We start from the raw sequence: 12,815 nt of genomic DNA, 5'->3' as shown, positions 1-12,815 counted from the left end.
TTTTACAGAAGGTCCCGAAGGGCTCAGGAGTTTCTTTCTTTTCTTTAACCTCAGCCTTTTCATAAATAAATTAAGGGGTGATGAGGTAATTAGATCCCACACTGTCAGTAATAGAGGAGGGAAGGAGAGGAGAGGAAGTCCAGCTGGAATGGGATATGATCAAAGATCAGTCTTAAAAAACAGATAAAATCAAATCAGCAGGACTTTACTTAGAGTACTTAAGGAATTAATTGGCTGACAATATCAAGGGTATGATGCTCTGCGAGTAGGTTCTACTTAGCAAATCTGTCACAGGAAACCTGCAGCTAAGTTAACCACTTCATTGCTCAAAGACACCCCAGGGCCCACCTTAGGGGCCCAAAACTGTCAGGATTGTGCCAAAGGGTAATATTGACCTCCCTCAGGGTACTGGGTGGCCATCTTTTTTTTTTTTTTTTTTTTGTGGTATGCGGGCCTCTCCCTGTTGTGGCCTCTCCCGTTGCGGAACACAGGCTCCGGACGCGCAGGCTCAGCGGCCATGGCTCACGGGCCCAGCCGCTCCGCGGCATGTGGGATCTTCCCGGACCGGGGCGCGAACCCGTGTCCGCTGCATCGGCAGGCAGACTCTCAACCACTGCGCCACCAGGGAAGCCCGTAGGTGGCCATCTTATTCATCCAACAAATATTAACTGAGCTCCTTCTGCTGTTTAGCACCGTACCAGGTCTGAGGACAGAGCAGAGAGTGAATCAGATACTGTCCCTGCACTTAAGAAGTATCTAGGTTGGGAAGCCAAGGCCAGGCCTTTAAGCTCAGCTTCTAAGAGCCAGAGCCAGCCCAGGTCTGCTGGGCACTAACCACAACAGAGGGCCTGTTTGCCATAGGGCTAAACCACTAGTGCCTTGGCATTGTATTTCTTTAAAAAAAAATTAATGAAACAGAGGAAGGACAGACAGAAAAGCTTTGTCTCTTGCCAGGACACTCCAATCATTCTGAAATAACTGGTTCTTCAAATGGGCAGGTGTTCTCTGCACTTGCGTTTTCTGCTCAGTATGCTTTTCTCCCACCCTTTCCTTCTACCACCCACATCTTTTCTGATCCACACCGTCTCTGAGATGCTTTCCTTGGAACTCAAGCTTGGGTAGAGGCCCACCGATGGCTGCCCCAGGTTCTTACCCCATCAGAGCACAATCACCCTGCTTGGTTACTCCTCTGACTTCCCACCAACCCCTGGGCCCACGAGGGAGGAGCAGCATAAATCTCCAACACCAGCATTGGGGCAGCTACAGCAAGCCCTTGAAACATATTTATTAAACAAATGGAAACAAAAACAAGGGGACAGGAAAAAAGAATTTTTAAGAAGAAGCAGGAAAGATTTTTTCTTTCCTAAATGAGCATTTATACCTTATTACAGACAGCATAGTAATTGAGAGCTAAACAACTGTGTCTGGTTGGTGGCAGGAGAAATAACAGGATAATGATACATGAAAAATCCATGTAACCACTTTTTTAAGCTTAGCTTCTAAACAGATCAAAATTCCCAGATACCCTAACAGTAGAGGGTGGGAAGCCCTCCATGAAGGATAGGTATTAATACCAGTAGTGAGTGGTGTATGTTTTGCTTTTAGATGGGGGATTCTCAAGAATGTGCCCATCTAGGGCATGATGAAGACAATTCTCTACAAACACTTTGTCTCTTAGATGCAAAAAAATGAAAATACACAAAAGTCTTCACTAAGTAAAAGTCTGCCTCTTCTGCCATTCAAGTGGGTGATCCTTGACCCATATAATAGTCTAGTCATTTCAGTTCAGTACATGTTATGTGCGAGGGACTGTGCTAGGCACTGGGAATACAAAGGTAAGATGCCTTTTAACCCCCAGGAGAGGAGTAAAGGTATGAAGATACCCAAAACTCAGTAATACAAAGCCCAGTGAGTGAGGCAAGTGTCAGAAGAGATATAAACAAGGTACTTTGTGGGGTTCAAAGAAGGAAGTGCCTACATCTGGTTTGGGTCAGAAAACGGCTCCGCACGAGACGTGCCCGGGAAGATGGAGATGAAAAAAAGGGAACATTCCAGGCAGATGAGCAAAGGCAGGGAAGAGGGAAGCACAGCACACATCTGTGGGCTTCACAAGTGCCACTGGGCTGGAGCGAGTGTGTGTTCTAAGGGTGTCCCAAAACAGGAAATCATTCCTAAACATCAACAGACAGCCTGCTCACCTGAGATTGTGAATACGGTCAGCATGGGCAGTCATTTTTTGGGTAAAGAGCAAACAGTACTTTGCTAAAAGATAATTCACTTTCTTTCCTTAACCTTCTCCTGAGAAAATTGTAAAAATATCCCCAAACGTGTATTGTTTGTTCTAAGTATGCTCAGAACTGAATAAATGAACTAATGAGAAATCTTATTAAGAAATGTCAACCTAGTTTAGCAAAATGGATGTAGAATAGAGAAATAAATGTGCCTCCAAAGGCCTACTCATATTTAATTGTGGTATGTTAATAAAGAAATAGACATTCAATTCTGATGTTAGCAAGCAATGGGAAGGTAACAGTGGTAGAATTGAAAAGTATAGGAGGTCTTCTAAAATAACGGGAGGGATAAGGAATATGATTAAGGCAGCAAAAGTAAGGAAAAAGAAAAGAGAAAATAATAAGGTAGATAGTAAATAGCAATAGTAATAGTAATAAATAATAGTAATAGTAAGCATAAAATAGAATGAAAGGAATAACATCCAATATATCTGTTATCATACAATAAAGAGACTGAATTCCCCTTTCAAAAACAGAAATTTGGGGGCTTCCCTGGTGGCGCAGTGGTTGAGAATCTGCCTGCCAATGCAGGGAACATAGGTTCGAGCCCTGGTCTGGGAAGATCCCACATGCCGCAGAGCAACTAGGCCCGTGAGCCACAACTACTGAGCCTGCGCATCTGGAGCCTGTGGCTCCACAACAAGAAAGGCCGCGACAGTGAGAGGCCCGCGCACCGCGATGAAGACTGGCCCCCACTTGCTGCAACTAGAGAAAGCCCTCGCACAGAAACGAAGACCCAACACAGCCAAAAAATAAAATAATTAATTAACTAATTTAAAATAAAACAGAAATTTGGATTTTTAAAAAATCGAGCTGGTTCTTAAATAGGAAAAAAACACCTAAACAATTGACAAAGAAATGTTAAAAATAAAAGAATGAAAATAGACTGATACATAGATGGTTAAAGATGTGCCAGATAAATGCAAACAAGAAGAAAAAGAGCATTATTCATAATAGGTAAAAAGTGGAAATAATCCACATATCTATCAACTGATGGTGGATAAATAAAATGTGGTATATCAATAAAATGGAATATTATTAAGTAATAAAAAGGAATGAAGTATTGATGCATGCTACAATATGCAAAACCTTAAAAACATTATATTGAGTGAAAGAAGCCAGTCTCAAAAGACCATATATTATAAGATTTATTTTATATGAAATGTCCAGGACAGGAAAATCTATGGAGACAGAAAGTAGATTAGTGACTGCCTAGGACTTGGGGGTGGGGTGGGAATGGTGAATCGATGACTGCTAAAGGGAAGGGGGTTCTTTTAGAGGCGATGAAAACGTTATAAACTTGATTGTGGAGATGACTGCACAACACTGTGAATATACTAAAAACCACTGAATTGTATTTTTAAAATTTTCTATATAGTCCAAATAGTAGAGATTATATAGGCTGTTTTCTCTGAACAGAATCCAATTAAACTAAATATCAGCAACAAAAATATGAGGGAAATGTAACCACTTGGAAATTAAAAAACACTCTCCTAAAAAAAATTTAAAAAGTGAAATTTCAGGGGCAAGATAGAGGTATAGTAAGAGATACAAACTACTATGTATAAAATAAGTAAGCAACAAAAATATATTGTACAGCACAGGGAAATAGAGCCATTATTTTGTAATAAATTTAAATAGAGTATTGGGAATTCCGTGGTGGTACAGTGGTTAGGACTTCATGCTTCCACTGCTGGGGGCCTGGGTTCAATCCCTGGTCGGGGAACTAAGATTCTGCAAGCCACACAGCGTGGCCAAAAAATTAAAAAATAAAAATAAATCAAATAAATAAATGGAGTATACTCTATTAAACAATTGAATCACTATGTTGTACACCTGAAACTAATATAATATTGTAACTCAACTATACATAAATAAATAAATAAATAATAAAAAGTGAAATTTCAAATTATCTATAATCTTATGAATAAAACGTTTCATACAAAACCATAGGAATACTGCTAAAGTTATACTCAGAGGAAATTGTGTAGTCTTAAAGGTTTTAATTATTTTTAAAAAGATAGGGCTTCCCTGGTGGTGCAGTGGTTGAGGGTCCACCTGCCGATACAGGGGACACGGGTTCGTGCCCCGGTCCGGGAAGATCCCACATGCCGCGGAGTGGCTGGGTCCGTGAGCCATGGCCGCTGAGCCTGCGCGTCCGGAGGCTGTGCTCCGCAACGGGAGAGGCCACAGCAGTGAGAGGCCCGCGTACCACAAAAAAAAAAAGAAAAAGATAAATGAGTTACATATTCAAAATTTAAAATTAGTACAAGAACCATGTAAAGTAGAAAGAAAATTCTAAAAATAATTAAAATAGAAAATTAATAAAATAACAGTTTGTCAAAACAGTTGAAAGGATTTGAAAGGCCCAATAAAATAGGAAGGAAAAATATCCTGGCAAGCCTGAAACATGGGTAAAGGATAGAAAAAAATAATAAACAGTAACCATGAGTCAGAAAGGACATATAACCACTAATAATAGCAATTAAAATGATTGCAAAAGGCTCTTCTGTATAACTCTATACCAAAGGATTAGAAAATCTAAGGAAATATTGTCATTCCTGGCAAAAAAATAAAATACTACAATTCCCCCAGCAGAGAAAGAAGACCTAAAGAGACTAGTATGTAACTCTAAAAGAGTTTGGAAAAGTAATCAATCATTTTAGAAGGGACCAGATTCAGATGGTTTTACAGCTGAGACGTCTTCAATTTTAAAAAGCAAGAGGAAACTTGGGGGTTATAGATATGTTCATTATCTTCATTTCTTTATTATGGTGATGGTTCCATGGGGATATTCATAAATCAAAACTCATCAGCTGTACACTTTACATATGTACTGTATGTCAATTATACCTCCAAAAATATGTTTATGAAAAGACAGAGAAAGTAGGACTTCCACTTCCAATGATGAGGAACTAATCCTTTAATTCTAAACAACTGTAAGACTGGACAAAATCAGAGGCGATTTCTTTCAGGCTTTGTAAAACAGGCAACACAGACTGTGATCCTTGAGAAAAGGGAAATAGACAAGATGAGCCCCATGTTTGTCCTGGCTTTCTGCCTGGTGACAATTTCCCAACTGCAGTGGATCCCAAGCAAAGGAGTGGTCTCCCTGAGCTGAAAAGGCAGAAATCAGTGTTTGGGGCTGCTGAAGTAGCAGGAATTTGCAGGTCAGGGTACAGGAGCAGCACAACAGTGGGTGGGAGGAGGCAAAAGTCTACATGGGAATTCCTCTTGATTCTTTGGCCAAAGAAGGCTAGGCTGTGGGCTCTGTGTGTACAGAGTGAGACTCTGTGAGGCTCAGCAGAGAGCAACTGCTCAGGGCTGAGAGCTGAACAGAGATACCAAAGTTTGCTCAATACTGGAACATGGAGTTCAAGCCCGGGCATAGTGGACGTGCTGAACATTTGGGGCATTCAGTTGAGACTCCCAAAAGGCCATGCTTTAGGAGTAAGAACTAAGTCCTAGAGTAAAGGCCATGCCCAAGGATCAAAGACAAAACCAAAAGAGACTCTCCCAAACACAACTTAAAACCAAACGTGAAAGGAACAAGAGGCTCCATCAGTAACTTAACTACCTGCCAGACCAAAACTCAAAACCCTTGAAAAGAATGCAGGAAAATCCAGAATGCCTACAATATATCATTCATGTCTTCCATACAATAAAAAATTATTACCTGTGCACAGTTGAAGGAAAGTGAGATACATAGTCTAGAGAAAAAAATCAATAGTAAAAGACCCCAAGAGGACCTAGATGTTGGAATAAGCAGAAAAGGATTTAACACAACTATTATAAACATGTTTGAGGATTTAAAGGAAGAAGTGGACATAATGAGGGAACATCTTAGCAGAGACATGGAAAATATTTTAAAAATGGGATTTATAAAACAGATAAGTACAATATCTGAAATGAAAATTTCACCTTATAAAGTCAACAGAAGATTAAAAAGTGCAGAGAAAACTTTAAACTTGAAGAATTAATAGAAATTATCTAAATTGAAAAACAAAGAGAAGAAAATTGGGGGGAAAAAAAATGAACATAGTCTTAGTGTCCCATGGGACAATATCAAACTGTAACATACCTGTATCAGGAGCCCAGAAGGGAAGGGGAGATAATACGGTAGAAAAACCATGCAAAGAAATAAGGGCCAAAATTTCCCAAATTTGGCAGAAAACATCATCCTACAGATCCAAGGAGCTCAGCAAACCTCAAGTAGGATAAATACAAACACACACCTAGGAATATAATATCCAAAGGGCTGAAAACCATGGATAAAGAGAAAGTCTAAGCAGCAGCCAGAGGAAAAAAGACATATGGGGGAAAACAATACAAATGACAACTCACTTCTCATCAGAAACAGATGCAAGAAGACACCAGAGCAAGGTCTTTAAAGTGCTGAAATAGAGAAAGTGTTCTCTAGAATACACAATAGAATTCTATCCAGTAAAAATATTCTAGGAGTGAATTCCCTGGCTGTCCAGTGGTTAGGACTCCACACTTACACTACCAAGAACCTGGGTTCAATCTCTGGTCAGGGAACTAAGATCTCGCAAGCCAAGTGGTGAGGCCAAAAAAAAAAAAAAATTCTAAGAAAATGAGGGTGAAATAAAGATGTGCTCAGATAAACGAAGGTTGAAGAGAGTTCACTGCCAGCCACAAGAAATGCTCAAGGAAATTCTCCAGATGGGACTCAGATGAGCAAAAAGGAATGAAGAGCACTGGAAATAACAAATATGTAGATCAATATTTTTTAAATTGTCTTAAATTACATATTAATTATGTCTTAGTAAAACTGGAAAATTTTGTCTTTTGCATTTTCTTAAAAAGACAACTATTTAAAGCAAAAACAGTAATATTGTATTGTGAGTTTTGTATATGCTCATGAAATATAAGACTCTCAGCATAAAGGACAATATTGGGGGTGTAAATGGCATTATATTATTGTAAGAGTGTCACGTTTTACATGAAATGTTACAATATTAAATCTTTTTAAAAGGACTATAATCAAAAGTATTCGAAGAAACTTTAGGAAAACATTTATAAAACCTTAGGTAAGCGAAGCCTCCTAAAATAAGACAAACCCAGGGGCCTTAAAGGAAATGACTGGCAAATTTAACTACAAAACAACATATTTTTTTACATGTCTCCTGGACTGCAGGAGACACTCAAAACAACATCAAATATAAATAACCAACTGGTAAAAAATATTTACAACACATATGAAAGACAAAGGTTTATCATTCTTAATATACAAAAAAAGCCTCTAAAAACTGTTGTGAAAAAAAGATGAACAATCCAACAGAGGAGAGAGCAAAGGATATGAACATGCAATTCCAAGAAAAGAAAACCCAAATAGTAAATATAGGAAAAACTGCTTACCCTGTCTACTGACTAGGGGAATTCCAATTAAAGAAACAATGAGATAACATTTTGTCCCCAGTATATTGATAAAAATAGAGAAATGACATCCAGTGCTAGTGAGAATGTGGAAAAAAGGAACATTCTCATTCCTTGCTACCAGAAAGGTGAATTGTTATAATCCTTTTGGGAAATAAGATGACAGTATTTACTAAAATTTAAAACATACATGCCCTTTGACCCTTTATTCCCACTTTGGGGAATCTATCATATAATTCCTGAATAAGTACAAGAATGTTTATGGCAGTATTGTTTGCAGTTCCCTCCCTCAAAAAACAACAAAAACCTGAAACAATCCAAAGTCCATCAGTAAGAAAACAGTAGAATCCATTCTGTACATGAACAATATAGAATTATACATAGATACTAAAAAGGAATGAGTAAGATCTTTATTTTTTTAAGATCTTTATTTTTTTTAACTAGGTGGGATATACATGGTACTTTTATTTTTAGGTGGAAAATTAATTTATAGAGTAATAGGTAGTTTACCTAATTTTTATGAAAATACAAACAAAAAACCTCAGATAAAGTCCTGCAGATACAAGCTCCCAATGGCCAAAGCTAGAACAATTTGAGCAATAAGATAAATAAAGAAGCATAGGGCTTCCCTGGTGGTGCAGTGGTTAAGAATCCACCTGCCAATGCAGGGGACACGGGTTCAAGCCCTGGCCCAGGATGATACCACATGCCACGGAGCAACTAAGCCCGTGCGCCACAGCTACTGAGCCTGTGCTCTAGAGCCCATGAGCCACAACTACTGAAGTCTGCATGCCTAGAGCCCCTGCTCCACAGCAAGAGAAGCCACTGCAATGAGCAACCCACGCACCACAACGAGTAGTAGCCCCCACTCGCCGCAACTAGAGAAAGCCTGTGTGCAGCAACAAAGACCCAACTCAGCCAAAAATAAATAAATTTATTTATTTATTCAAAAAAAAAAAAGAAAAGAAGCATACAGCCAAAGTATAAATAATAAATATCCATGAGTCCATACTGGTATAAATTATTGGTTAATAAATACATGGGGAGAAGTGACAAATCTGTGCAGAATTCCAAATGATTTATGTAGGTACTCTGTCCACGAGAAGTCCCCACTACTTAGGTGTGGGCTCTACATAGTGACTTCTTTCTAAAGAGTATAGCATATATGGAGGGAGGTGGTAGCTTGACCCTGGAGAACCCTGAAAACATTGTCTCAACCAGGTGATCAAGGTCAACCTCAACAGTGATAAGTCATGTAGATGGTATGTACCCTGGATATGATGTGATGAATGGTGGTCTTCCTCCTCCAAAGCCATAACCTCAGTCTAATTATGAGAAAAACATCAGACAAATCCCAGTAGAGGGACATTCTACAAAATACCTGGCAGATACTTCTCAAAACTGTTAAGGTCATCAAAAACAAGGAAAGTCTGGGAAGCTGTCACAGCCAAGAGGAGCCTAAGGAGACATGACAATTCAATATAATGTGGTGTCCTGGATGGGATCTAGGACATTAGGTAAAAATGAAGGAAATCTTAAACCATGGACGTTAGTTAAGGATAATGTATCAATAATGTTCGTTCATTGTAATAAACCTTACTAATATAAGACATTCATAATAGGGGAAACTGGGTGTGGGGTATATGGGAACTCTCTATACTCTCTCCTCAGATTTTCTGTAAATCTAAAACGGTCCTAAAAGTTAAAGTCTGTTTTTCAAAAATCCTATACATACATGTAGTTATATTTATCCACAGATATGTGTATGGATGTGGAGAAAGAGGTAGAAGGACACACACTGGGCTGCAAAACCTGGTTACATTCATGGGGTGGAAAGAGAGGCCAGTGGGAAGAGATGATTAAGATAGTTTCACCTGTGGGGACTTCCCTGGTGGTCCAGTGGTTAAAGCTCCTTGCTCCTAACGCAGAGGGCCCAGGTTCGATCCCTGGTTGGGGAACTAGATCCCGCATGCCGCAGATCCCGAGTGGCACAACTAAGACCTGGCACAGCCAAATAAATAAATATTTTTTTAAAAAGATAGTTTCACCTGTTAAAACAAGTATGTACAGAATATTGCTTCTGAAATTTAAAATTATATATTAAAAATAGTAATAGAAATACCAATGGACTGTAATTGTACACATCTTAAGGAGTCAGTTGAAATGAGGGATTTTGACTCTATGCCTCTATGGATGGTCCCATGTTGCCCTTCTGTGTCAAAAGCGTAAAATCCTATGACTGTCGCCTGACCATTCTCTTTCCCAAATCTATCTCAATAGGAAGACACTACTACATTGAACCTAGACCCATGAAATGGAATGCATCCCTGGAAAAGGTAGGATTCTTCAGTTCTTTGTTTGCTTTTTAATTAATTGATTGATTTATTTTAATTTTTAAAATTATGTTTAAATTATGGTTTTAAAAAATGTCTTCTTGGGAATTCCCTGGTTGTCCAGTGATTAGGACTCGGCCCTTTCACAGCCGGGCCCCGGGTTCAATCCCTGGTCAGGGAACTAAGATCCCACAAGCTGTACGGCAGGGTCAAAAAAAAAAAAAGTCTTCTTGTAGACAGTTTGGAATATAGAAAAATGTATAAGGAAAAGAATATCAAACACCTACAGCTCCAGTATCCACTATCATTATTTTTTGATTATTTTTAAATTTCCTTCTAGGGCTTCTTTCAATGCACACATGGAGTAGTTTGATTTTTTCTCATTACAAAAATAATAAATATTCAATACAGAAACAAATCTTCAAAACAGAAAACACGGATATACAAAAAGAAGAAAATGAAAATCACATATAATCCCACCACTTAGCATTTATCCATGTATCCTGCAGACATTTTTCTCTGCATTTACTTTTCTCTAGACAAAATTGGGACTCATTCTTTTTTTTTTTTTTTTTTGCGGTATGCGGGCCTCTCACTGTTGTGGCCTCTCCCGTTGCGGAGCACAGGCTCATGACGCACAGGCTCAGCGGCCATGGCTCATGGGCCCAGCCACTCCGCGGCATGTGGGATCTTCCCAGACCGGGGCAAGAACCCGTGTCCCCTGCATTGGCAGGCGGACTCTCAACCAGGGAAGCCCTCATTCTTTTTTTTTTTAATTGGAGTATAGTTGATTTACAATGTTTCACGGTACAACAATGTGTTTCAGTTATACATATATATACATATTCTTTTCCAGATCTTTTTCCATTATAGGTTATTATAAGATATTGAATATAGTTCCCTGTGCTATGTTTTTTACCTATTTTATTTATAGTAGTGTGTATCTGTTAACCCCAAATTCCTAAGTTATCCCTCCCCGCCCTTTCCCCTCTGGTAACCATAAGTTTGTTTTCTATGTCTGTGAGTCTGTTTCTTTTTTTTTTAATAATTAAATAATGATTTTTTAAAATATATAAATTATTTTATTTATTTTGCGTTGGGTCTTGCTGCGTGTGGGCTTTCTGTAGTTGCTGTGACTCCCGTGTTCCCTGCATTGGCAGGCAGATTCTTAACCACTGCACCACCATAGAAGTCCCGGGAATCATTCTTTATATCCAGTTTTGTTTCCCCTGTTTCTTTGAACTCAATATATATCATGAGCACCTTTTCTCTTCATTAACAATCGTGGTTCATCAGAATCCCTGTGGGGAAATACTCCTGGAGCTCACCTCTCCTTCAAACAGGTGTTTTCCGAGCACCTGCTCTGTGCTACAACCAACATATTGTCTGGCCTGGAAGAGCTGACACTCTGGTGGTGGAGGCAGGAAAAAACCCAAACACACGAATCAATATATAATCACAATTTGAAGAAGTGTTATGACAGAAATACAGAGGGTATAGTGATAGAAACAATATTGAGGGTGGGATTTGTTGGGGTGGTCAGGGGAGGCCTCTGTAAGGAGGTGGTGTTTAAGCTGAGACCTGAGACCGAGAGAAAGCTGGGGTGGGCTTTGGTGCTGGCAGAAAATAATCTTATAGGTGTATCTGGAACCTCGTGAGGTCCTGCCCAAACTAGCAGCATCACTGGAGCCAGAACACGACTCCTAGCTCCCCATCCAAAGCTCTCTGCACTTGACTGCTGTGGCCAGTGTGGGCTCCACTGTGCTGAGGTGGGGAACAGCCACACTGGCATCACGGATGTGCGACCTATATAGCCCCATGGGGCCCTCCCCCATAAGGGCCTCGCCCTTGGAGTTTAATGCTCTGCTGTCACTGTCTTGAAATTCTTAAAAATTTATCTTTGAACTGGTGTTTTGTAAGTGAAGGCCCATGGACAGTGAGCAGAGGAGAGAAGTACAGCATGGGTTTGCTTATGTATAAGGATGTATACTGATGTGTTGAGAATTGTCCCAGCATTCTCGATGCCCGGTGAGCACAGATTCCAGTGGACCCATGCTGCATGGGAATTCAGCGAGACTCAAGGCAAGCACAAGGTAAAAGGGTTACTCTGAGAATAAGTGGGGACATAGCCCTGAGAGGCCACGCCTTCCATTTGAGTTGGGACTTGCTTGACTGCAGAAAGAAGGCACCAATGTTCTAAGAAAGATGAATGACCAAAGAACCCTATCATATTCTCTCTTACTCATGTGCCTTGGGGTTAGCCAACTATTTATGCTGAAGATGACAGCAGAAGGAAAAGAAAAGACAGAGCAACCCAGAGTTCCTTTTCCTTCCAGTCTTCCCTGACTCATCAGTAAGCTGTGGCTGGAACGTGCATGTCTCAAGAAGTGAAATAAAAACAGTTGAGTATATTCTGTGCAACACTTCCACTACTGTGGCAAGCACAAAATACAAACGCGTGGACAAGTTACAAAATGCAAACTGTGTAATACAGTGATTCCACACGTGAGTTAAACTCTCATAGATGTTTGCATTTAAAACTGGCATTGAGGGACTTCCCTGGTGGCACAGTGGTTAAGAATCTGCCTGCCAAAGCAGGGGACATGGGTTCGAGCTCTGGTCCTGGAAGATCCCACATGCCGCGGAGCAACTAAGCCTGTGCACCGCAACTACTGAGCCTGCGCTCTAGAGCCTGTGAGCCACTACTGCTGAGCCCGCATGCCACAACTACTGAAGCCTGTGCACCTAAAACTCTGCAACAAGAGAAGCCACCTCAATGAGAAGCCCATGCACC

This window comes from Neophocaena asiaeorientalis, unplaced genomic scaffold (assembly GCF_003031525.2).
Source record: "Neophocaena asiaeorientalis asiaeorientalis breed wild unplaced genomic scaffold, Neophocaena_asiaeorientalis_V1.1 scaffold828, whole genome shotgun sequence".
Taxonomy (NCBI): domain Eukaryota; kingdom Metazoa; phylum Chordata; class Mammalia; order Artiodactyla; family Phocoenidae; genus Neophocaena; species Neophocaena asiaeorientalis.
The sequence above is the reverse complement of the archived record's forward strand: the minus strand, read 5'-3'. Positions refer to the sequence as shown.